The sequence below is a fragment of the Doryrhamphus excisus genome, linkage group LG1, assembly GCF_037039965.1.
Source record: "Doryrhamphus excisus strain RoL-2023G ecotype Guam linkage group LG1, RoL_Dexc_Guam_v1.1, whole genome shotgun sequence".
In the NCBI taxonomy this organism is placed as follows: Eukaryota; Metazoa; Chordata; class Actinopteri; order Syngnathiformes; family Syngnathidae; genus Doryrhamphus; species Doryrhamphus excisus.
Genome location: NC_136357.1, coordinates 10,495,944 through 10,523,582, shown reverse-complemented (window position 1 = coordinate 10,523,582; position 27,639 = coordinate 10,495,944). Strand labels below are relative to the sequence as shown.

The following is a 27,639-nucleotide window of genomic DNA, read 5'->3' as shown; positions in this document are numbered from 1 at the left end:
ACATGCTGTGATGGTGAATGGCACAACAACCGGCCTCAGGATCTCTGTTAGGGTTGGGCAACTAGTCTTGAGCATGACAATTGCCCCGGGATTGTTAAAATTTTAATTACAAGTTTCAATTCCCAGTCCAACGACCAGAAATAATAGCAGCATTTTATCCAGGCTCCATGCACCATTAAACCATTTTAGCCCACTTCCCCACTAGACTTCCTCACCTCCTCTGGAGCTTCACTGGGCATGCCCTCGGCAGAACACCTCGCCGCTGTGACCGCCCTCCAGGTACCATTCCTGGGCAGCTGGAGGCTCCTTTCCCTCTCTCCACATTTCCCCACCTTTCATGGTGCCTCTCCAGATGAACAGCCTGCCCTGTCAATGCATAAACAGTCACAAAAATAGGTTTTCAAAAATAAAGAACTTCTGCAGAAGCTCCCTTCTGTGGAAACTCCATAACATTTACATTCAAGTTTGATATATATATACCGGTTGGAAACCACCACCATGGGCCACTGCATCATCCATTGAGCATGTTTGGGATGCTCTGGATTGGCGTATACAGTATTTTAGGCAAATGAAGTGTCCTTTTATTGTGGCCAACCCAAAGCACACCTGACTAATACTCTGCTGTCTAATCTTTATATGCCAAATGGATGAATCATGAATGCTCACTAACACATTTGTTACTAAAATGATTTTTTTCTGACAAAATATGCTTTTTTATTGTCATAAAATATCCATCCATTTAGTAATGGATTAGTAAGATTAGTAACATTAAAAGTCCATGAAAGTATTTCATCTTTTTCTCCACAATACATTTTACAACCATTTTGCAACTGAGAATGAAAGTGCCTGCAGCCCCACAAGAATACACTGTGGCCATGCAAGAGCTGTGGAGAGGCTCTGCAGGCTGGAGGGCTGGACAGTGCGGTGTACTCTTCCCCCAGCCTAATGCCCTGCCCATTGATCTTTCCCGTAACTACAGCTCCCCACAGAAACCCACATAATCTGTGCAGAGGAGTGCTCCTAGGCACCCCCCACTTCAAAGGTGCATATTTACTCTTAGAAATTTAGAGAAAGTGCAGCTGTGGATACATCCTCCAACCTCAATCAATGATAGGGCTGCGCCTCCTGACCCTCCCCCCTGCTGGCTAATAAAGTGCTTTTTAGGCTTGGTGGTTTCTTCCTGCGAGTCTTATGGGGTTGGTTCCAACTTGCACTTAGGTTTGTTTCCATTGTCTCTCTTCTTTAAATTGATTTAGACAAATACTGTCTTGTGGCTCAGCAAAGTTTTCATGGAGGGAAGGGCACTTGACTAAATTTCTAAATTTCAATACAAGCAAATGATTGTTTTTTTTTTATATATTATTTAAGATGCCAGGGAAGATGCTTAGAAAATGTGTTTTGACAAATTATTTTACTTGTATTTGTTGTTGTCATTTATCTTCATTTGTCTTCACACAGCAAATTAGTTGAGAATGAACCAACAGAGCCTCTACTACATTTGGTATGTTTGTCACACTTAAATGTTTCAGATCATCAAACAAATTTAACTACGAGGTACTGCATTAGTCAATGACAACACAACTGAACGCAAAATACAGTTTAACTTTTTATCATTGAATCATTATCATTCATCTACATGGCCCTGTGTGAAAAATTGATTGCCTCCTAAACCTAATAACTGGTTCAGCCTACAGAAATAGCTGCAATCAAGCGTTGAAATGAGTCTCTTACAGTGTTGTGGAGGAATTTTAGCCCCCTCATATTTGCAGAATTGTTGTAATTCAGCAACCTCAGAGTTTTGAAGTATGAATCGCCTTTGTAAGGACATGCCTCAGTAGGGTTGGGCATCGAGCATTAATCGGAACCGGTTCTGACATTCCGATTCCGATGTTTTTTTGTTTTGTTTTTTTATTTTCGGTGCCCATATTCAGTGATTTGCCAGCACATAACACCAAACAAAAAGACACGGCAGGAAGTGTTTGTGTTCATCCATTTCAACCATGGACAGTGTTCGATGGCACTCATTGGCTGATATTGTGCAAAATATGAGGATTGTGCAAAGGAGGATGCACTAATCACAGGATTGAAAACTTCTGGATTCACGGTTTACAAAAAGTGCCCCATTTATGATGCTCTACACCAGGCTGAACCAATCAGGTAAGCAAAACAATAAATTACATGAACCTTCTGCCAACATTGAAGCAGCAAACAAGTGATACGTCATACTGAAAATAGAGTGACCAATTTAAATATTCAGCAAAAGTAATGTTGTGTACTTTACCTGGTGTTAACGCTATCTCGTAGTAAATAAATAGTAAATAAATTACTTTTGCATTGAAGAGAGTCTGTTTTAAAGAAAGTGATATAGTATTCTAAATCAATTCAACTTCCTCCACACAGGTTAGTAGGAACTCACTAACATGGTAGGGTTGTCCATTCTGCATAATAGGACACTTTCCAGTAGGGATGAGTAAGTACAGCACTATCTGTGTCTGTTCACCCATCAAAATTATTCATATCCATATGTAAACTCAGGTTGGGAGGGCATAGACTGGAAGTGGCCGTGGTTTAACAGAAAATGGGTGAGGCTTACATTGATCCATTATTTTAAGTCTGAAATTGACTTGGATTGATCAGAAGTTGCTATATTTCCTTGTGATTGGCTGGCAACCAGTCCAGGGTGTACCCCGCCTCTTGCCCAAAGGCAGCTGGGATAGGCTCCAGCATGCCCCTGCGACCGTAGTTATAAGCGGTACAGAAAATGGATGGATGGAGGTGATAATTCTTATGCTTTGAAAAATGGCAGTCACAAAACAAGGTTTCTTTCAAAATACTGTAATTAAGCACAACAATCCTTGTTGCAAGTCCTTCTCTCTGCAGACTTTATAAAAATAAATGTCAGCTGTGATGTTTTTTTTTTCCCTTCTTAATTTCACTTAAATGTGAAGCTTCTCAGAGGGAGATATATTTTTAATGACATTTGAAACTGTATTGTATTATTTATGTACTTAACTTTTACGTGATTGGTTAGCAGACAAACATTCAAGTTTTGGAAAACTGTAAGAATAAAAAAAAAACAAAAACAAAACTTTCACACATTACTAGTGAGTGTTGTGGCATCACCCCAAGTAAATCCTTCAAGTGTGAAATGCCATTAATCCTAACTTGTTTGGACACTCACAAGACATATCCTTTTCCCTTGCACATACTCCACGTCTCACTTGGTGGCTCTCTAACATGCTCACAGCACTTTGTTAGTAGGTATCAGCTTGCAGCGAGCAGGCTGAGAGGGAGAGGGATGTGGTAATCATCTCTATCTCCAGCCCCTTGGCAGCTCCCCTCCCACCCCCCGGCATGCTGGCAGACACTTGCCATTGAGCGGCTGTCAGGCTGAAAGGGTGTGGGGATGTGGGCTCGGCCTATACGCAGTTCACGGTTGTTTCTTTCCAAAAGCCACTGAAGCTAAAAAGCCTAAGTGGCGTCTGATCTACCTGCACTGGCAGTTCTGACACACAGCAGCGCTAACAAGGAGACCACCAGTTAAGAGTCAAAGTCGATTACGGCTCCCTGGTGGGTTTAGCTTAGCTACCGCCATGCTTGTTGTTCTAACCCCTTCTAACAGGAAAGTTTTTCAGCAGGTGTGGGTAGTAAAATGAAGGCGTTTAAACTGGCAGTTTCAATTAATATCAGGAGAAGTTTGTAGCAAAACTATACATTAGTGCTGTCAAAGTTACCTGCAGTTTCGTTAAACAGCACTATTTTTACGTGTCATTAACATGCTCACGTCCTGTTAGAGCCTCTTTACGGTTTGAAGAAATGCAGCAGTGGACATAGAGCTACAAGCAGGAACAAATATCAACGAGAAATGGACAAAGAAAAAGATATTTTGATTGGTAAAGTTTAACTTCAAAGCCATGGCAGACAGCTCTCAGACCAGGTATTTGTGCCTTCTGTCAACTGACAGAAGTGAGAAGGTGGAGCGCAGCCGGTATTTTTTCATTGTCATTTATACAGCGGTACCAACTAATAAGTGTTTTTTAGCTGTAAGCCGTCTTTCAGCTAATTTGTTTTGCTTTGAACCCATAAAATATGGCTTATGAGCTGCTAGTTACCAGCAGCCATAGCTGAAGACAGCTCTATGGGGGTTTTTGTCAATGTGACCATGGCTTAAGATGAGAATAGATGTAAATAGCGTTGGCATCACTAGCATTGGGGGATAGTCACCACAAACACATCAGCAAAACATACGCATAGTCATCTAATTTATCCTATTGATGTAAAACTATGACAGGACCAACATCAAATTAAAATCAATAAATCCAGACCCACAATCCATCACTGTGAGCAATCATAGTGGAGTTTGTTTTTCCAGACAGGTGCACCGCACAAATATCCACATTACCACTCAATAAGGTCATCAAATCTTTGTGCAATCCCCAACATAGTATTAGCATTTGGGACCAAATATGAGGTGAAAGAAAAGAAAGGAAAACATACACTATAGAGTCTCTATTAGTGCAGCATGGGAGAAAGAAGGTGCGTTGCAGGACAACGTGGAACAAGTCTCAGCTTGCATTAAACATGCAAAAACTCTGGGACTTCTAATTGGATATAAACTCTATATTATTGAAATTAAAATAATGGATTTATGTCTACATCAATAGATAAGAGTTGACACCTGTCGTTTGTACACTGAATCATATCATCATGTTTATTTCTTTTCCATCTTATCTTAACCCATGCCTCTGGATGCATATCGCATTGTTTACCAAAGGTATTTACAGCTTTACTTACTTTACTTACTATAGATAAAAACGTCTATATAATCTGCAATTAATTGTAATTGTGTGTGTGAGATACCTATGGACTAAATATGATTATTCACAATTACATCTTTTCATTGACAGCCCTGCTAAAAATACACATTTCCTGGGAAAAACACAAGCATAACTTCTATGTCTAAATCTACTAATCACAAAGGGTGCAAGTGTGAATGTAGTTGTAATTGGATTTTTCCCCCACAGAACAAAACATTTTATTGATCGCAGAATTCCACGAAGAACCAAACCATGACCTTATAACTGCGGTACATACTATGATTATGATGCCATTACATGTCTAATAATTATGTATGGTATTGTGAAAACAGCCCTGAATGTCTACAATAATGATTTTCAAATGGTGGGTCACAGCCCAAAAGTAGATTGGGTAACAATTATATGCGGATCGCACACAGGAAGTGTAAAAAATAAAATAAAATAAATTCTGACTGATGTCACAGTTTGTGCAGTTTCATGCTGTTGTATTTATGACCGTGGATAGCTTAAAATGCAAGTTTTTGGAGATTGAAAACAAAACAATTCCCTTAGGATTTTCCTAGGTACAAGCAAGAAGTAGTGAACAAACTCATTGTAACTGATCAGAAATGGATGAGGGGTGGGATGATATAAGCTTTTGGACATGCAGAACTGTGATTTTTGTATGTGATGTATTGAAGTGTAAATTGTGTTCATGTTCAAGAGAAATTAAATTAATAAACCAAACCTAAGTATCAGAACTTGTCCTAAAAAGAACCGGCTGCATGTACACAAATAAACACACACACACACACACACACACATTTTTGGTTCAAAACGGATTCATACAATAATTAATGTTAATACATGTAAATGTTCTGAGTGCTAAACATGAATTCACCTGTTGCTTTGACATTTCTAAGAATCCCTCCTCTTTAAAAAAAAAAAAAAAAGGCAATAAAAGGCAGTCCCAATTCAAGGATGACTTTACTTTAAAAGACAACGCCCGGCTGTTTATGCTGAATTATTATTATTTTGAAATCTAATCAGCAAAAACAGAGGAAAAACTGAAGAGTTGAACTGAAAGGTTAGAAGACTTTAAGCAAAAAAAAAAAAACAACACTATGGAAAAGTAGTCCGACTTCAATGGCTAAAAAAAAGCAGCGTGTTTGCAAAGCTGCAGTTTCTCACAACCTGGACCTGTGATCTTTAGAGTGATACCCTGCAGTTCATAGCAACAAATACACTCAATCACTCTGGGAGATCCGCAGCCTCTCTGTTGGCCAATTACTGCTTCTTAAAAGCCCGGGGCATAGAGGAAACTTTGACTCCTGGAAATAAAGAGCAATGTGAGAGAGAAACAGTGCAGCTATTAAAATCTTTATAATTCTGCAAATCACCAGTGATTTGGTTTGCCTCGTGGCTTGTTCCGATACATTCCTGCTGCTATTGCAAAGGGCATGAGGTGATTACGAGTGAGAAGAGCAACCTTATTTTTACAACTCAGCTCGGGATAAAAAACAAAACAAAATGTGATGCCTTTTTTCTTGTTGTTGTTGTTGTGGAGTGCAGAAGGCAAAGATCTCCTCTGTGTCATAATTGCCTGGAGTTAGAGAGTAAAGGCTCCGGACTGCTGATGTTAGTGTAGGCCTTTCATCAGGGGGGCTGGAGTCAGACTTGCTTTAAAAGATCAGGGACTCAGGAGGATCAGAATGTTTTCATTTATGGGATGAAAGCATTTGAAAAGAGAGAAAAGTTATCATTTATCTATTTCTGAATTAGACCTTTCCTTGACTGCTGCCGCCATTGCCGGCTTTGCTGTTATTGTTGATGAGCACGCAACCTATTATCCGCAGCCGATTCTTGGTTATTTCCTTTTCAATAACAAACATGCAATGCTGATTAATTTTGAGGACAGATTCTGGAATTAGCCTGCTTATCCAAACAGAGTGGGAGCCAAAAAGTGCTGGAGAGGATCACGCAATTATGGAGTAAAATCACTCAAATTAAACAGCACCATGTTAACTTTTAGAGAGCGGCAAACACTCCATCGAATGTAATTAAAAACCTGAGATGGGGAAAATGGAAAAGAAAACTGCTACATTAGGAATGGTGCATTTACAGTTGATGAATTTTCAAAAAGCCCTCCTTTGGTTGGCCTGGTGCTCGGGGGTTAAAAACGGCGCTCTCACGCTGCAGCAGCACTCTCCCTCCCAAACACAGCACCCCCCTCCATACAAGTCCCTCTGGTACTAGACAAGGGCCCCGACTGAGGACGCTTTGATACTTCAGCCTCTAATCACCAGAGTATCCTTACAGCAGTGAACTGCTTGACGAACGGGTCATAAGAAGGATGTCCCGACCATAAATCAGACTACGGGGGTGACAGCACACAAAATAGGTGAATTGTCCTTGGGTCTGCAATGCAGGCGGCATCCCTTGTGTCCCTGAGTCGCACCACCCTTTTTATTATTTGGGAGCGAGTCAAACGGATGCCCTACCAGCCATTCTGCCCTCCCCCTTGTTTTTTTTTCTCCCCTCCCTCTCTCTCCCAGGCTGGACCTCGCTATGAACTGTTTCCAGAGTCAGTTACTGGTGTAATTGAAAGTGCTTTGTCATCGCTTTCAGCCAAACACTGATGGATGTGAAGTTGAATGAGGTTTGGGTTTTAGTTATACGAGTGAGCCTGTGTGAGATTTATCACCAGAGGCTTAAGAGGCTACAAGGGACCATTAAAGTACCACCACAGCCTATATCACTGCAAACTGTTCATTATTATTCATTAAAATAGAATGCCTTTAATATAGCTACTTTCCCCATGTGAAAAAAAAATGCATTTACACACGTTTTTGATTAGGGCTAAAAAAATTGTATTGCAAAAGAAACACATACAAAGCAAGCTAATGGATTGAGGGAACAAATAGTGCTTTATTTCTGAAGCTTCAGCTATTTTAAAATCTCCAGAAATCCTCCCCTTATCCATGAATACTGGCTTTATCTCTGTCCTGCACATTTGTCAAAAATGGGACTTTGAAGATTACTTTTTTTTCTATTAAACATATAGTTTAGCCCAATATTATTTATACCCTGGGCATGCTTTGAGCTAAAGTGACTTTTTATTTAAGCAACAGCTATAGTGTCTGGAAATGACCATAATAAAAATGTTTTGTGTTTATAAAAATAACCAAAAACATTGTGATAGAATTATATCCATGACGAAATCTGTAAAATATGAGTAAAAAATATACAAATATACAACTTTCACAATTTTTGGGGAGAAAATATTTTTTCCCTCAGAAAATAAATCCCCCCCCCCCCGCAGAAAACACGTCAAGTACTTTATAAATACATAATAATCCAGGCAGTGGTGGCTGCTGGTCATTCTAGGATTGCAGTCTACATCATGAATGTGTTTATTTATATGTAAATTATTGTATTATAATTATATAAATACTAGAATTTCTCTTTGATAAATTCTTAAATAAATTATTATAATTACATAATAATACTTAAATTTATATGACTAGCAGCGCGTGTTATTCTAGTTCAGTACGGAATGAATAACTTGGAAAATGCTCCGTTGGAGGTTTATACTTTAAGATCACCTATTCGCTCATTTCACTGTCAATCTAAAGGGATTCCCTCTCAGACAGATCATCCAATCATCATGCAGAAAGCGAGTGTCCAGGCCAGCCCACTGCCCCATACACCTCCAGAGACACTGAGTGTCCAATGGGCAGGACAAAGCCTCATTTATCCAATGACCGTCCAGTTTCGCGCAGCTTCCCCATCTAAGTCAGTTGAGGCTCAGCGTCCGACTGTGTAAAAGACCAAAAAAGAAGTGCTGTGGCACTGCAGGGATGAATGATAAGGAAGTGGTGTCAGTTACCTGTGATAGGTAGCTGATTGTGAACAAAAGATAAAGGTATTCTAGCGCATATTTTGTCAATAAAATGTACACATTTCACCATTTTTTTGTGGACATTTTAGGGAAAGCTGTTTGCTACATTTATGCCTTCATGCTTCACTTTTTTTTTTTCACACTTCCAAAAACACAACATAGTTGGTAAGAGACGCTCGCCAATAATTCCAATTCATCTGTTCTATTGTAATTATTATACGTTTATTTAAAGTGTGAAGCATATTTCGGACTGAACCCTTGATTGTGCATTTATCTTGTTAGCTTCCGTTGCTTGTGAACAATGGCAACTGAAGAGAGAGGGCCCTGGAGCGGAATCAAATCTAATAATATCAAAAGTTACTTTTATTGCAAATGTTGATCCAAAATTAGAGAACATCATCCCAGAGGAGGGTTTGGATGGTGGGAGACATTTTGATGAACGTATCGATTCAGCGATTCTCGCCATTTGCCGTTACCCTTGGAAAGCAGGAGGGATCTACTGTATGACAGGGAAGCTAACAAAATGATATAAGTATGCATTTTCTTTGTTGTGCAATGAAAAAGTTGAATTATAAAGTAATTTTATACAATCAAATCTAATTTTCAAATTGTACCATCAAATATTTGTCATTAATTTCTCAGAACTTCTTAACGTATATGGGCACTTTCTTGTGTCATTTCCAGCCATAAGATATGTATTCAACACAAAGAATTACCATAACTCCATATCTGGCCACATTGTGAATAATCAAGCCCATATTTTCATTACATTTTCCCTAATGTGTGGTCCAAAGAAGAAAAGCATTCAATTTTAATTGTACATCAACATCCTCGTGCAAAGCGTGGGAGGCGCACTAGTTCTCATTGTTTCCCACTTATTATAGCCTGCTCCCAGCTGCCCAAGCTGTGAGGGCCTGGATCACGTCCAGCTCCGACTCTGATCTGGGGCCCTCTTTTGTGATTTTTGACGAGCTGCTGTCCTAGAGCCATGTTGGAATGCAAGAGCAGCGGTTGGAGGTGCAGAGGGAAGTGACCTCACCGTGTGATGTGAGTGGCAGTACTGGGCAAGAGTAACACAGTGAGGTTCGTAGGATTATAAATAAGTAGTTGTGGGGTTTTGTGCTGAAGACAAGGCAAATAGGGAGGTGAGTAGTGCTGCCCGCAGCATTGTAGTAAATGGTGCCCTTTCCCAACATCCACCCAAAGCTACCAACATATGATGGACAAATAAAGTAGACCGAATTAAATTACTCTTCTTTCCAAATATTTTGCTTTTTCCATAAAATTTTGACCATGGCGTGGGGATAGTTTTATTGACATGCTTAACTAGTTGCGTTGAGGAATATCATGTTTATACTTGCGAATCCAATGTCCCAAAAGAAGTAGGAATTAAATGTTTTCAGTGTCAATTTTCGGTGAGAAAAAAACAGAGAGAATATAGCAAAATCTATATTATGCAGTTACGAAATAAAGGGGTACAAATTAGAAAACTCTGGAAATACACAAAATATCTACAGTATTTAATGGCAGCAAATTAATACATAAATAGCATTTGTTATTGAAAAACATTTTTTTATAAATATATTTTCCTGATGGCAGATTGGGAATGGCATACTTCCCACTGAAAGGGTACTGCAGCTGATCAAGTCAGAAAATTATCTACATTTTGGTGAAAAATGTGTCGTTTAAACAAATACTGTTAATACTGCTAAAATACTGCTAATTTTGTTTGCAGCCTCACTTCTCAGCCTGTATTTGATTTATTATTCATTATTACTACTATTACACTAATGGTGTGTGTGAGGTGTGTATACATATAGGTGAGGCTGCACACAGCATCTTTGCACATGGTCAAAACTGTTAAACTGTTAATAATGACAATAATAATGTAATGTAATGTAATAATGTAATAATGACAAGAGCCAAAAAGACAATTATCAGATAAATATAAGAAAAAAAAATATTGACAATCATAAAACTCCCAAGGTCAAGTAGTAGATTCGTATAAATGAAATGTTACAATACTACATTTTATAGGTGACCTCAGTTCTGAAAAAAATTATACAAAAATAATTTTTAATGAGTAAAATCAATCATCGTGGGTGAGCTGGAGCCTATCCCAGCTGACTTCAGGCAGGAGGCGGTCTACACCTCTGGTTGCTAGGCAATTACAGGGGTATAAATGTGTAAAAACAATCAAATCAAAGGCTTTGGAAGAGAACGTGTTCAACTTGTAAAGTTCCACTGTATATTAGATGGTGCGCTGAAAAAGTGTCAATCAAGTGAGCTGCTCGCTGCCCACGTGTTGACAAATACTCATGACTGACCTGTTTGAGGGCTATGTGCATTTGTGGGTCATGTCATAGAACAAAAAACAAGAAAAGACCAAGACCCCGCCACAGGCACATATACCTGACGAGAGAGACAAAGGCAATGTAATTTAGACAGGAAGCAAAGAGTATCCAGTATAAACACTGCTGCGTCACATTGTGAAACTAAATACGACTCCTGAGGAGAATTCAATTTGAATGGGGCCATATGGGCTCTACCCAAAAACTTTCACTCTATCCCTTTAAATAAAATTGAGCATACACTGTGAAAAACATGCCATTGTGGCGAAAAAAGTTGTGCCTGATAAAGTGGAGATTAATGCCAAGTGCTAAATGTGAATTAATCATACAAATCAATAGATATGCTGCTGCTGCTGGGAAAATTAGCATGGTAAATGAACATTAGCTTGCAGATGGTTTGTGATGGGGCATCGCCGTGGCTGCTACCAAACAATTGATTAACTTGTAAATTCCCATTGCCCAGCTGTTATTCAGGCTGTTTACCATAAATAAGAGGGGGAGTAGGGAAAGAATCCAGATGCTTTGAGTGCTGCAGAAAAGCAATCTGTCATTGTTCTCAACTAACACTGATGGATGCTGCTTTGAATGAGGATTGGTTTTAGTTAAACATGACAAAGCGAGGGATGACACGGCACTGGTCACAAAGGTCTGGAGGTCCGGCAACGCCTCATTGGTTGCTTTTTTTTCCGCAAAGGCAATATAATTTTCACGTATCAGCTGCCAATAAAGGAGGCATGTTGTTGAGGCATTGTGAAGTTGAGAAATGCAAGATTGAACAAATCCACAACTTACACTTTGATGTTGGTTCATTATGTTTAAAAAGAAAATTCACTGCTTGCATTAAACATGTCTACTTGTGGGATAATGTAACATATTGGGTTGACTCCAGCGGGGGTCATAATTCCTCACATTCGGTTAATGAGAAATTTGCTTAAAATATGATGCCTTGGGCGAACTATTAAAATGAGAGGAAAAACTCATTTTGACAGAGACGGACCAGTTACAAAAATTGAATAAAAACCCTCAAAAGTGAGCCATTATAATGTGGTGCGTGAAATGATTGCTTTAAAACAGTTATGGGTGCCAGTTTTCCAATCTAACTTTAAACACTACATACAGTATGACAATGTTAAAAAAAAGTGTGTTTTTAAGGCTTGGAAGACGAAAGGAGGGAGCAAAAAATCTCTTGACTTCAGCGTGTCGTTGAATCCCGTCTTTTTACTGAACCGTAACTGGTGATACAGCTACAGAAGGCCATGCACATGTTCTCATTAAAAGATGAAGTCAGACAACTGGAAAATACTTTCTATGGGCAAGGCATTTCAAGGAAGTGATAGTTTCCCAGAATCAAGCGTCCAAATTTACAGAGCAATGAGGACCATTTATGTCAAAATGTCTGCAAAATTCAGCATTCATTGTTATATACAGTATATGTCAAACTCAATTCACTGTAAATGTACATGCACTCTTTTCCTCCTCTGTTTTTTAAAGCTGACTTAACCGCACGACATGTATCCCTCAACATAAAACATACAAAGTTACACAAATGCAACAAAAAGAGATCACAACCCTTCTGAACGTGTGCATGGTACACTCTGGTATTTTGGCCAAAACATTATTTTTCATGACATTTTTCTAACAAAATGTCAAAAAAACAAATATTTTCCCTCTGGTTAGTCAATTCTATGACCTGCTGTCAATTAGATTTGAACATTTTTGATATATGGCTCTACCAAATTAAATTACCATCAGAAAGGACAGACCGCCTGCTTCGTGCACACATTTTATGGACTCATTACTAGAGATGTCCTGATCCACATCTTTGCCGACCTTTTTTGTTCTGCAACCACGATGCCAACACAATACTGGAAAAGGAAAAATGATGAAATAAAGCGGTGTTCAGCCTTCAAATATATGTAAAATAGCTTTGGAGCCCACCGTGGTGTAGTGGTTAGGGTTCTTTTGGAGCAGACACCTTGGGTTGAAATCTCCACTAGTAAGCATCATCAGTTTTCGTCAGGAAGGGCATCCGAAATATAAAGAGCTCAAGTCAAAAATCAGTATGCGGATAAATAATCCGTAATCAGGAAGAAGCCGAAAAAAACAAACATTTCAGTCTGGTTACCACCCCATTGATGCCAATATTATACAAAGTTTCTTTACGCATCCATATACACATACCACACAGATGAGGGCCCTCAGTCATGAGGCATGCCTGCTGCAACATCTGCCACATCTACCATCCAACGTTTGACAACCCTGTACCACCTGAAGCTTCAGTGTTCCACTGAATAAAAAAGCACCCCAGATCACGATGTCAGAATGTCAGATTGACATATTTGTGATGTTGCTTCTATTTATTTATTTATTTATTGTGAATCCATGTGGCCAGACTGCTCACAGTCTTGGCTGCAGCATGGCTAAAACAAATTGTCGATACGAGGCATCACAATACATGACTCCCTGCTTGGAAAAAGAGGGGCTGAACCTGTGGAGGTTTTAGCCGTCAGCCCACAGACAGGGAAACTCAAGAGGAAACACCAGAAAGCCATTAACTAAGCACAGTATTATGGTGATCTATACGCTGGGAAGGGACACAGACAGCTAATGAACCTTAGAACTTCAGAAACCTCACTGCTCACCACCTATCAAACACACAACGCGTACGCCCGGCACATATACATGAAGTAAACACACAAAACACGCATTCAGAGGAAATGTTGAAAGTCGTCGAGCATATACAAAGCATCATGATACTGTAGATCAATGCCTGATTCCCAAACCAATGGAAAAGGTTACACATTCACCCTCTGGGATTACATACACATCATCACAGACACCCATTCATACCAAACGAGTAAACCCACCCAACCAACAAACATCATACATATCACCCAATTAAGAGTGAGGCAGTAGGGTTTTTTGTCTCTGTGGTTATGCCTGCAATGTTAGTGTCTGGAGTGTGAAAACAGATCTGATGGACTGGTGCCCCTCAGCTCCCCCTGATCAGGCTACAGCAGGTATCCCCCCATGATTGACAGCTCACAGGTCAGCCGTCCATCTCTCAGTCTGTTAGAGGGTGGGCGGTAAAGAGATTTGGAATGCCTGGGACCCTGATTGCTTTATTGCTCGCCTGTCAGAACCATTGTATGGCTCTGTATTATTAGGGCTTGCCATCTCTCTCTGTCTGGAAGGTGTCGCGTCTCGGCTCTGCATAAAGAATCACCCACTCCTTTCAAAATCCCCTTTCTTTTTGGCTGAAAAGGAAGAAACACAGATTTTTCCATGGATGCTTCTGTATTGGTTCGTCAGATAACGCCACACACGTGTCTCCAGGGAATGGTTGGATGGTGCATGCATGCAGAAGATTTGCCATCTCATTTGGCAAAATATTATCAAGTGATACTAACAATAGCCTTTATTACATTGGGATTACTATGACATCTATGATTATGTATCTAATAATTTCAATATTTTATATATTTCAGTGGCAGGCTTTCTCCTAAAAATGTCAGCCAGTGTCTTTATATTGTGTTGAATCTTGATGCCGTTCTTCACCTAGCTCATTACGTCTATGTTTAAATGTCATGCTCGGTTGGGTTAAAACTTACTCTGTTGTGTTTGGTCAAGTGTGAATGCGATCACCCTAACCCTGATGTGCACCAAAAAAGTAAACTGAGACGGTTTGAGAAATGGGTTTCACTCCGCTTGCAAGAGAACTCTGGTACTGGACCAGAAAACTGTTAAAATGATCCTTCTGGGCATGAGACAACAGCACTGTTTAAAGCTTGTCATCCCTAAGGTTGTAAATATAGCCCATAACCTACATAATTATCAAATACAAAATTAGCATTTTGAATTGGAATATTTGAGTTATGTCACATAATGTCACAAAACCTGCTCATTCACTACTTACTTGATGCAAAGGCATTCTTTACAGCGCAGACTTTGGTCCTATGACACAAGCAGTATGGGCAAAATTCAGCACTAAAGTAGAGTAACCCATAAATGGTCTAATACAGGCACAAATAAATCAGATTCTAAAAAGGGTATCTTTCAAGCATTCATTGTACTGAGTATAGTAAAAAGATACAACTCCTCCTAGTTGTTCTCTTGGCTGAAACGACAGACTGCAAAGTTGTCAAAAGTCATCAGACCAGTGACTTCGCCAGTCCCCCTGAGCCCAGGTGATGGTCAGGTCGCATCCCCAAGCGCTTGTGGCGCTCCAGGCCACGACAGATACAAGCCCACCGGGGTGTCATGTTTCTGTCTCCATGGAAATGAGGCGACAAGCACAGACTTGCACCTTTACGGTCAGACATGTATCTCAGAGGACGGTCCTCTCTCGCTACACATGAGTTGTGATCACTCCCACCCAAAAATCCATGACCACGTCTTGTTGATTTTTTTTTTTAATGCCACAGTGAGTGTGCCTCACCCTCTGTGTCCTGGCAGTGCTACCCATTGTGAAGCCTGTTGGGAGATGTGGTGAGATGTTAGATTAGACCTGCAAGTCTGGACTGAGCCTACAATGGGGATACGGTCCACAGAGACTTGCCAGTCCATGCTCCATTATGGCGTTATCTTGGGTTGGGAAAGCATCTCTTCCTAAAGCTCCAAAAGAGGGGCCTTTTTCATCTCATCAGATACAACAAAATCTGAAGAATACACGTTTTCAAGAATTCAAAATAGTAGAACATTCATTGATTTTCTACAACTTATTTTTTTACATAAAATAATGATAGCAGAAATAAGACTGTCGCCATCATAAAATGTTTGCTGGCTCTCCAGGCAATTTTCAACGAGTAGGGGTTCCCCTGGAACACCCATGCAAGGAAGTCTGGCTCACTGTGACATCACAGGGGGCCAGTGTTAGAAAACCTAAAATTGAGCGTTCAGAGCCAAATTTCGCATTCCTAGATTTATTTTAGGGCTCACTTCCAAACCTGCAAACCTCATTACCTGAAACTTTGGCCTTGTTTAATATGAGCATACGACATTTTAACAAAATGTACAAGTTAGAAGTATAATAGATCCCCTTAAAATTTAATGACAAAGTCGTAATGCAGAGGTGATGTGATTGAAACCACCGTTATTGAAGTGTAATCGGATTCACAACAAAATGACTTGTTGCGGTTCCAAGTGTATACATCTCATCTTAGTAAACATAATGATTTTTTAATTAGCAATAATTGCTTCTGATTGTATTTCAGTGTTAATGTGAGAAAGCAATGATAACCTCATCATCCCTCTCACCCAGAGCCTTCTTACTGGAAGCCATATTGATTTTGTTAGTCTGAGAGTCTTTGCTGTGTCTGGCCTTTACCTCAGGGACAAATCTAATTGTTTATCTCTGGACAGACTTCTGCTTTTACTCCCTTCTGTCTCATTATGTGCCAAGATTTGTCAAGTCAAGTCTCTCCACACTCTCAAATCTCACTTTACAGCATGTCATTCGGCAGCTCCGCTACAGATGGCTTACTTATCAGCAGACCCTCCCACATGGAATGTTATGAACATTACAGCACTAAAAGGACTTTTGAAAACATTTTTTTTACTGAAACTGACAGTTTTTCACAGGAAACTCAAGTCTTATTTACAAAATAATATTAATTACATTGTTCAACAATAGCTATTGGATGATTATGATATGTTGTTGACTTTGTCAATGCAGTTACAATCACTGATGCAAGGGTCAAAAATGTAACTGATATTTTAGTCAATCAATTTGCTCAGTTAAAAAAACTATTCCATTTAACTGATACTGAAAAGAATGGCCATGGAGATCAACTTGAGTGCACCAATAGGCTACAACTAACAAATGCAATGTTGATTCAGTGTCAACTTGTCATCTAGAGATGACATGGCACCAACTAAAACTAGTATCAAAACAGCTCAGTTAAAAAAAATTCAAATACTATCCTAGCCACCACATATTTGTTTTAGGAAATTTTCAAAAAATGATCATTTCACCCAAAATTGATCAAATACATTTTGTGTTAATGTTCAAATTTAGCCAAACTGAACTGGTGGATGGGTTTTCAATCAATTAATTGGCTACAAACAAACATTCTTCTACTTTCTACTTTATCTTTTTTATTACAATGCATGCAAAATTTATGTGGTGCTTGGCTGCAACCAGCAGAGGCGTTTTTTGTTCAGCCTCTATTTAGAATAATGTGGACCGCTGCAGCAGGCTTTTTGGCTTTTAATCTCTTTCCAGCACCTCTGAGCTGTTCACACTGGTGGCCAATATTGGAGTTAACTTGGCTTCTTCTTTCCTTGGTGGTGATGTGATTGTGATGTAAATAACGTGATGCTTAATAGTGATGTTTCAGTAGTGTTTTTTCCCAAATGTGAACAGAATGCTTGGAATGTGGTTTATCAATATTTAGAATAGTGTAAGAATATTCACGCAGAATGCAGTTAGAATACATTTGGAATGGAATGGCCTGGAATGGCCTCTATTGTCATTATACAAGATGTACAACGAGATTGGAGAGCTTCTCCTTTCAGTGCAGTAGTCAAGTTAAAAAATAAATATATAACCACAAAAAAAGTATACAAAAAGTAGAGTAAAAAAGACAGTTTAACAAGATATATACAAGATATCCAAAATATACACATAATATTGCACAGGAGCATATGCAGGAGCAGACATATTGCAGATATATTAATTTTAGTGCAATGATTAGTGTATTGTATTGGGTTGTTAAATAAATAAATATGTTTGAGGTAGTAACAGAGGCAGTGATGGAAATATTGCACATTTGCATTACGCTAATATCGTTCGATATTGTTCCTCTTCAAATCCACCTTAAGTGTGTTTGGGGTGCACTGAGAATGCAGTTAGACATTTTTAGAATGCACTTCCAATATCCAGGAATAAACCAAGAATTGTCATTCTGACGGCATTCTGGCTCATTCTACCTCTACTAAGACTATGGTATGACATTTGTTCAGACCTGCTGCCAGTAAGAGCTCCAACTTATGGGCAGATAGACAGCAGTTGGCAAACTGGTGTCTCCAAGTGTTACCACCATGGCTAAATCATGTTTTGAAACTGTTCTTCTTCAATGTTATTACCAGCCACCCAAACACTATCATACCATTGGAAGCCCTTGGTTCAGTTTTATCAACGAGTTAACTCTTACAAAGTAGGCCAGATCAATAAGCACATTCTGAGGGAGCAGCCGGAGAGGAGAGTTAGAGGCTTAAGGTGGGTGGGGAGACGGCAATCAGAGAGCTGTGGACATATATGTGTGTGTGTGTGTGAGAGAGAGAGAGAGAGCGTGTGTGTGTGTGCCTTCAGGAGTGGATCGATGCACTGACAGCAGCTCTGCTTTGTTCTCGCACAGTGCTCAGATGCTAGGCGTGCTTAACATGATTGCTTTAAGGTTTTTGTTGGGCGACTTGTGGTTTTGTTTGTCACTTTGCACCACTCAAAGTATGTCCCGCTGTCACTTTTTGTTTACAAGCTAGATAAGTTGGCGCTCTCATTATTAGTGCTTGCACATTTTCTTTAATCATCAGGGGGCTCAAAGTGCCATTTCAGTCATCAGGTTTTGACAGATTTCTGAGTGTGGGTGAATGCCAAGGCCAATACCTAAGGGCGACACAATAAAAAAATATGTTGTGAATGAACAACATAAAAGAGAAATCATCAACAAGCATCCGCATGCTTGTGAAACCAAAAAAAAAAAAGGATTACGAGAGAAGTTGGTGCCCCTGCATTCTTTTGACACAAGTAATGTTTGCTTAGACACTGCTTGTCATTTCTGTAGGACCAAAGAGTTTTTCATCTTCACAAAAGTGCATTATTCCTTCTCACGCTGCATGGCCACCCCAAACAAGTTAAGCACTTTGCCTGGCTAAATACTCTATGAAGAATTACTTCTAATAAGAGTGCGGGTGCGCCTGCATTCTCTCTGAAAGGTGTTGACCGCAAATGACAAGTAGGTGTCAATAGACCTGCTCTCAGTGCCTATGGGACGTTGAGATGCATGAGCTCTTTTCCAAGGCTTAATAAGATAGCACAGATGCGCTCTTGTCTGAGCACAGCGCTATGTTTCATTGTACTTTGGCCTTGCAACCTTGCCATTGCAAGACCTCTATAGCTGGGGACGCATGAGAGGGTCTCATTATGGCAGACAAACGAAAACCGGGGTCAGGGTATACAAAGGTAGTCACCACTAAAAAGCATGCCTCCGAGATGAGCTGGGAGCACCGCTGCGGCGTCCTAGAGGCCACCCCTGCAGACCTCTGGCCCTCCCAATCATGACCTCCCATATCCACCATTATTTCATGAAGCAGAGCTTGATAATTATTTAGTGTGGATGAAGAAGGGGGCACCGTCTGAAAGGAGAGTCTCACTCTAAAAGAGAGGATAGTAGGGGATGATAGAAGAAGAAAAAAACTAACAAAAAAAGATCAAAAGCAGGCCTGTCGCTTTTCATGCCTCAGAGGCTCCAAAGAGGATAAGAACAATTGGGCCCTGGGTATTCTGTCCTCTCTGGCAATTAGACTCAGCTGATGAAGTGAAAGGGATGAATGGCAGGGTTCAAGGCCTTCTCTAGGTTTCACACAACAGGGTGTGTTTTTAGCCTCTCCTCCTCCATCCCCATCTCGCCAAATAAGGCTGAAATATTTCCAGATGAAGACAGTCTGATTGGAGGTGCCAAATCGCAATCATGGGGGCTGATGAGATTGAGAAGGTTTAAGAGGAGTCGAAGGGGCGCAAACGCACCGCAGTGCAATCAGATGTACAAGCGCATTGTCTACTGAGTAGCCAAAAGATGGGAGGCTGTACAATGCAAAAGTACAATGCAAGAAAGATTCCATGCTAATTCATTCTTATCCTTTTCTTCTCCTATTAGAAAAATGGTCAGCTGGTACAGGAAGTGGTCAAACTATATATACTATATAATTGCAGTTTCTACTACTTCTCGGATATGCTAAACTGTGCAACTGTAACAATGTGTTTACTTCAATGCTCAAAATAAACTAACCATTACCATAACCATTTCAAATACATGGTCAGATGCTTCTGATGTCTATACTGATGTCTATACACCCTGGAATGGTCGCACAACATGGTGGCACAACCATTCACACTCACATTCATACCTATGGACAATTTGGAGTCGCCAATTAACCTAGCATGTTTTTGGAATGTGGGAGGAAACCGGAGTACCCGGAGAAAACCCACGCATGCACGGGGAGAACATGCAAACTCCACACAGAGATGGCCGAGGGTGGGAATTGAACCCTGGTCTCCTAGCTGTGAGGTCTGCGCGCTAACCACTAGACCACTTTGGCATTGGACTGAATATAATTGATTGACAATGGGAAGAAATACCAATCAATGAATTGTTATTTGTCATTACCTGGAAGAAAATTTCTCTGAATGTTCAGAATTTCTCTTTCCATGCCATTGAGCATAATCTGGAGAAGTTGTGCCATAGCATGGATGTACAGTACAGTATCTCAACCTCCATTCGCTGACATCATGTCCTCCTTTAATGAGTGGAACACATTAAACATGAACACATATTTCTTTGCCTTTTCTATGCATTATAACGCCAGAAAACTAGTTAATATGAGCTAACAATACACGCCATTGGGAGACACCTACATATTTTGATTACGAAGCACTCTAAGAAACAATGATTTATTGTTTCATATACATGCCGTGATCATGCAAGAACAGTATCTTCTGGTATGTTGATTATTTCAAAAATTACCAGAACGTCTTTCCAAGGTGCATTGATTTCAGAGACCCATTGATCGGAACTAATGCTAAGGTAAGACGTCTCCTTCCCCCATACTGATGCTTCATACTCCTACCTGGTATAGCCACATTGTACCATGCATGTTGCTTCCCTTTAAAAACAAGATGTCGATTTATTCAGTCAGACATTCATTATTCATTAAAGACTCTCAAGATGCCAAGTTATGATGCTGCCGTGTAGGCGGAACTCTTAACCTGACACATAAATCAATCTTGAATGTTGTGTGTTAAGGTTTGCAAATATATTTCTGCAAATCTATTTGCAACCGATTTACATGTTTGATGAAAGTGAGAGATAAAGAGCCAAAATGGGGCCTCAATTGAAGACAAAGGTTCTCCCCTGTATGCTGATTGTTGGTGGTTTGGTTTATTTATGTAACAGATCACTTCAAGACATTTAAGAAGTTTACAGTCATAATTAACTTTGCATTGTAGTTCATTCAAGTTATTGATGGTGACTGAAGTTGATCCTGTCCGCATTGTACACCACCAAATGGCATTGTGCAACTTTTACGCTAACTCCATTTGTATGTGTGTGTGTTAACCTAGTGGAAAAAGCAGCAGATCTGCTCCTTACCTCAAATCGCTAATGGCTAGAACTTGAACAACTCGCAAACCTCTACTACACTCGCTTGTGCTGCGTCTCAACTCATCATCGACTCCACCTGCGAAAACCAAGCATCGTTGCATTGTTCCGCAGTCCTTGAACACACCATGTGTAATGCAGATTGAGACTTGTGTATGGATGTACCCACCTTTATTCTCTGGCTTTTAACTCGGCATGAGTTGTATGGTCCTATGTATCTTTTAGTCCTTCCTTTAAACTTTAATTGGTTTTATTTACTTTAGTTTTTATGTTTATGTTTTACTTATTTCTTGTTTTTAATACTTTACTGTTTTAAATGTCTGTTTTTATTTGATCTTTTAAATTCTGATTGAAGTAAATTTGTAAATTTTACTAGACTGTGCGGCAATCCATTCATTCATCCATTTTCTACCGCTTATCCTCACAAGGGTCACAGGCGGGCTAGAGTCTACCCCAGCTGTCATCTATGTCTACATATAGACAAACAACCATTCACACTCACATTCATACCTATGGACAATTTGGAGTCACCAATTAACCTAGCATGTTTTTGGAATGTGGGAGGAAACCGGAGAAAACCCACGCACGCACAAGAACATGCAAACTCCTCACAGAGATGCCCGAGGGTGGAATTGAACACGGCTGGGTGGCCTGCGCGCTAACCACGTGACCACTCAACCTCACTATAGAGATAAGGTTCAATAAAGTTAGTGCTGTGCTGCTGTGCATTTTTGCTTGGTGCATAACCTAAATGTGCTCATGAACTCTCCGTGTGTTATTCCTCCCACATTAAAAAAAAATGCATGTTAGGTTAAATCAGTGCTTCTCAAAGATGAGGATGCGGTGAACTGGCGGGTAAGTGCAGAACTGCCAACATGCATGTATTTGCCGTACTCAGCATGCATTTCAGTTTCTTAATAAGATTTCAATTTGGTGGGGGGCACAAAAATATTTCTGTCCCCGTGGGGAGCATGACAGAAATTAACTTTGAATCACTGGGTTAAATGGAGACTCTAAATTGTCCATAGGTATTAATGTGAGTGTGAATGGTTGTTTGTCTATATGTGCCCTGTGATTGGCTGGCGACCACTCCTGGGTGTACGCTTCCTCTCGCCCAATGTCAGCTAGGATAGGCTCCAATCATACGCCGCAACCCAAGTGAGAACAAGCAACATTGGAAATGGATGGATGGATGGATGTTTATGTGTAAAGTTAGTTGCGATTAATCATTTCCATGTTGCTGCAGACCAAAGCACAGCAAAAGAGCATCAAGATCACAGTTCACCCACGAGGTAGAAATAAAGTCAACAAAACCGATGACAAACCTGCCAGAAGATATCTTACTCCTTTCAAACCCTCTCAGTTTTGAATTAGTAGCCTGTGTGTGCAGCTGAAAAATAAGACAGATTTTTAAATATGTCAGAATCTGTATTTCATAATATCTTTTTAGTGACACCAAACTTAGGTGAATCGAATACTTAATTCACTTTTTTGACTAATAAAAACTTGAGTCAGTAAAAGGAATCGAGTTTACCATCACCAGTGAATGGACCACTGAGCCTTTGATGGCACTGCCATATTGCACTAAAACCTTAAGATGATTAGTGATATCCTTAAAACCAAGTCCACTGATAATGTGTTTAAAAGAAGCGATACAGCTTGCCAAAGCTTTGAGTTCAAAGTCTGAGAAGCATGGGGTCAGAATGCCAATGAGCCAAACAAAGCGTGGCCAAAACGGGCTTTGGGGGGGGATTTGAAAAACTCAGAACCCCTTTGATGGAAAAAGATCTGCAGCCTTAGACATACTATTGTGTATCACATGCCTGGGGTTGTTTGGTTACCAGCGAAATGCAAAAAGACATCATACTGTACTTCATTTACAATACGTACAGTAGGAAGTTACATTCACAAAGTGCAATGCAGGTCTCAAAAGACTGACAGCTTTAATATATTGTACCTACAAACACCTAACTCTACTGTTAACATTTTTTTCATCATTATGTTTCCCCTATGAAAGAATTGGAAATCCAGTACATGTTAAACACAAACTTAGTAATTGCCGAGACATGGTCAAGGGATAAGATTCAATAATCTAAAACTTCTTCCTACTCCTTTTCGGACACATTTAATTGTGCAACTGGAAACATGTGATGTAGATTGATGTAACTTAATGCGTTCGACAATTAAACATGTTCAAAATAAACAAAGACTTCATACTGGTAGTCTGGAGCATAATAAAGCCTGCCTTGAGACTGCTTAATGACCAATAAAGTACGTTAACATCTCCTGATATAAGATTACCAATAATAATAATAATAACAATACATTGGTGGAGTTTCTCCTCATAAAATAAAACAATTCTATGAGAATTCTTATTTTGTTCTCCTGTCTATCATATCAAAAAGCCCAATGTGAAAATAACACATACCACTACCACACAGTATTTAAAATTTCTACAGGCGTAATATTGCCTGTAATAATAGAATTAATTTGTCTATTAAAACTGACAGATCTTCTGAATGACACAGATAGATGTGATGTATGAACTACAAAGGTTGACGTTTTTTTTTTTAATTGCTTACATTGTATCGCTTTGTTTTCTTTTTTTTTTTAAGGTGACAAGGCCATTACTGTGAAGTCACCACTTATCGGCACCATCACCAAGGATTAATGGTTTCACTTGGGCTGGTGAGAAATGTTTAAGTTGTCCTGATTATCAGTGCAAGAAAAAGAATCATGGTTATTTGTCATTGTGTTAAGCACTGAGAGACTAATCAGACAAAACCCCGAGTTAAGAACGTTATTAACCCTTTCGGGCAGAGTCTTCCAGGCAGTCATCGCTAAATGATCTATCAGAGGGGCTATTATGCATGGAAAACCTTGAGTATAGGTTGATATAAAGTCATGAAGCTCAATTGGCAGTGTACAGAAACAGGCAACAAGTTCTAATGCATTCCAACATGAGATGAACACTCGTCCTTCGCTATATCGAGGTTTGAACATCACTCCCTCACTTTGTCAAAAATTTGTTTAATTGATAAATGATCGCTGTTTCCTTGTTGACTATGGCCTATTATTAGTCAAAAATGTGCATATTTAAAGGGGGCCTATTACACTTTTTCCACATTTCTGACCTATAAAAGTAGTTAGAATGTTGTATGCCAAAGTTTAAGATAATGAGGTTTGTGCATTTGGAAGTGACCCTGAAAGAAGATTGGGGATGGCTCAAAACACTCTGTTTCAAAAGGCGTGGCAAAACTGCTCCTTTGTGATGTCACAGAGGGGCGGACTTCCTTATATGGTTCATAGTTAGAAAGTACTTTTGGGGATGTGACCAAACACAGCAGAGCGGCATGCCCGGAGGCGGGCCGTGGGTGGAATAAATTAAAACAGACCGTTTTGGCAGGAAGCACAAATCAAAGGAAATAGATGAAGATTATAAACAGTTTTCTTTGAGGGTTATTGTGTGTAGCTGCTCTGTAGGAAACCACAACTCAAAAGAAAGGGTAAAAAAAATTAGCATAATCGGTAAATTATACATATTGTTTTGCCCAAATAAAGCATGGCTGGTCAGTCCAGGGTGTACCCTGCCTTTTGCCTTAAAACAGCTGGGATTGGCTCCAGCATGCCCACAACCCTTGTGAGGATAAGCGGTAGAAAATGGATGGATAGAATTAAGAAACAGCCAACGATTGTGTCCTATATCACTTATATGTGTATTTTACTGAAAAAGGTATGACAATACATGATGAAAGATGATGATTAAAAATTTCAGTTTTCAGGCGCATTTATTAAATACAAAAAAAACCCAGAAACAATACTGCAATTACTACTAGCAAAAGCTGCCATGTGACCTATTTAACACGTTTATGTCATGCGGGGGATGTGTTTTTTTCCCCTCTTCAGTGGTCCCCGAGGTGTTTGGACTGGTCAGGTTTCTACACTATTTTCCATGTCTGTCACCTTTATAGTATCTATTAAGCCACTCATTGCTATCTGTTTGTGGGGCTTTTTCCCCTCTTCCTTTTTGCCCATGAATGTTTTATATAGTGGTTGGAGAAAGATTGTTCATTGCAATGAGGCCGGAGTGGCCCACCGGTAAGACAAATTGCTCCAGAACGTCTAAATGGCAGTCAATGATAACTCATTGTAAGGAGAGTAAGTGACTTCCAATAGAGTGGCTAGGGGACAGAGAATAATGGCAGAGCACAGGTGAAAAATAGATGTTTGGCTGGGTGTAATTACTCCATTAGGGGTCTCTCTCTGTTAATCTTGCGAGGTGTGCCGAGTGTTTTTACAGCGATGAGGGGGTGACATGAAAATGAGTGCGGCTGGACAGAGGTGCCCAATCACAACACACACTATGAAGAGTTTACTAATGGCCAAGTGCCCCCTCCCCCCTTGCTCCATGCGGCTACAACCAAGAGTGCTGAGAGATAGATGTGTTGACCAAGTTCATCACTGACATATTAATTACCTGTAACGTTGTCCTGCAGTGTTTCCACCTCCTGCATGAGCCTGTTAAACATGAACATCTGGGTTAGTACAAAAAAAAGCCTCATCATTCTGATTTCCAGACATAATTTTCCACCATTTGGTGTCTGCTGCTTCCGCCTGTGGCCATCTACCATCACCACAAGAAAGAAAAAAAAAAATCCTGCGATTCTGACCACACAATCTGTTTTGTGCAGTTAACTTTTAAAACACTGCTACGAGCGCTTGCCCACAGCTTTATCGCCCAAGCTCAGATTGACCCTGTCTTCACCTTTATGCTATTTCCCATCTGCTTGGGTTCCACCCGACAATCCATCCCAGTTGGCTGTAGGCCCACTCGGCGATGGGCTTTCTCAGCGGAACCCCCGAACTCAAAAGCCCTGCAGGAGCTGCAGACCGTGCGCTAGAAGAAAAATCTCAGCTCACACCTTCTGCATTTTCTTTGACACCCAACAGGCTTGGACTGCTACAGTGTAAAGAAAGTGTGCAAGTGTTAGCATTGTTATAGTGGATTTTAGCAATAGCCTTCCAACATTGGTCAGTATATCCTATATTCAATATCCAAAATACAAACATGGTTGCTTTAAAAATCTTTTTTGTTAATGACAATTTACTTTGTTCCAAAAATAATGTTTTAATTAATTGAGTTGAGTTTATTATTTCTTAGTGTAGAAAAGTTTAATGTAATTTTAGTGCTTTTTTGATAAATGTTATGGCTAAAATAGAGGACAGAACAATAAAACACTGCTACTAGCTTGTGAGAAACGATATGGGCGCAATTAGGAAGTCCTGCATAATTGCACATATTGTATTTATAATAATATTTTGCTTCAGAGGGACAACATATTAAAAGCGGCAATCAATAATAATAAAATTGACGGTGTTTTAATTGAAGCCGAGCATTTGATACATCTCGGCACAAGATAGTACAGGTATACCTAATGTTGTGTGTAGCGAGTGTCCAAATGCGTCATAGATGGCCTTCCTTGGTTAAATTGCTGATACAAATCCTCCCAGAAGCTCATTAGGGGAGCAAGCTGACCTTCAACCAGACTAGCTATTAGCAGGCAGGGCCTCAAAACAACTCCACAAAAGCGTCAAATGAGAGGGAAATACAATGCATCCAGCTGGACTATTTTTCAACGCTGCAGGTTGAGGTGGGTTTGCACTGTTGGCTGCACTGACAGCGACCCGTTCAAAGCGACAATTTATGGGTCGCAGGTTTGTTTAATTTCCTATCGATAGTGGCACAGACCGTGGCATGAACCCTACCTGTAGTATCATCCTCCTAAAAGTCGTAGTTCACACGGAAGACCTCGTCACTGACACCCTGCACAAAGCGCGGCCATTGGGCAACCGCCTTTTATGAGACAAGAAGCCTGCAGCGGAAGTGGCGGCCTGCAGCGCCTCCAAGTGGACAGTTCCCTAACTGACAATGGCACTATACCATAGCCGTTTTAATATTACATGGAAATTCAACAGAAATCTATTTTAATCGTGAGAATGTGAGATAAAACCTAATAGTAAAACAACTGAAGGTACGAAAAGTTTCAGGGAAAGTAAGTGTTATAATATTTTTTTTTTCAAATGTCCAAATTTGAAGCCAGTCATTGTTTGTAACTTTGCACTGCTGTTTCCTGATTTTCTGTTTTAAAAAAACATTCTTAATCTGAACCTCACCAGGAGTACCTGGTTAAATAGAGTCTAAATGAAATAAGAAT

General features: G+C 39.8%; 1 long non-coding RNA gene across 1 annotated transcript; it reads right to left on the bottom strand.

Annotated features, from left to right (window-relative positions):
* Positions 1-212: 212 nt before the first annotated feature.
* LOC144900736 (uncharacterized) lies at positions 213-27,350 on the bottom strand. Its single transcript, XR_013628928.1, has 3 exons — positions 27,191-27,350; positions 25,902-25,942; positions 213-366 (listed from the first exon to the last, which is right to left on the bottom strand). It is a non-coding gene; the product is annotated as an uncharacterized LOC144900736 (long non-coding RNA).
* Between the last annotated feature and the right edge of the window lie 289 nt (positions 27,351-27,639).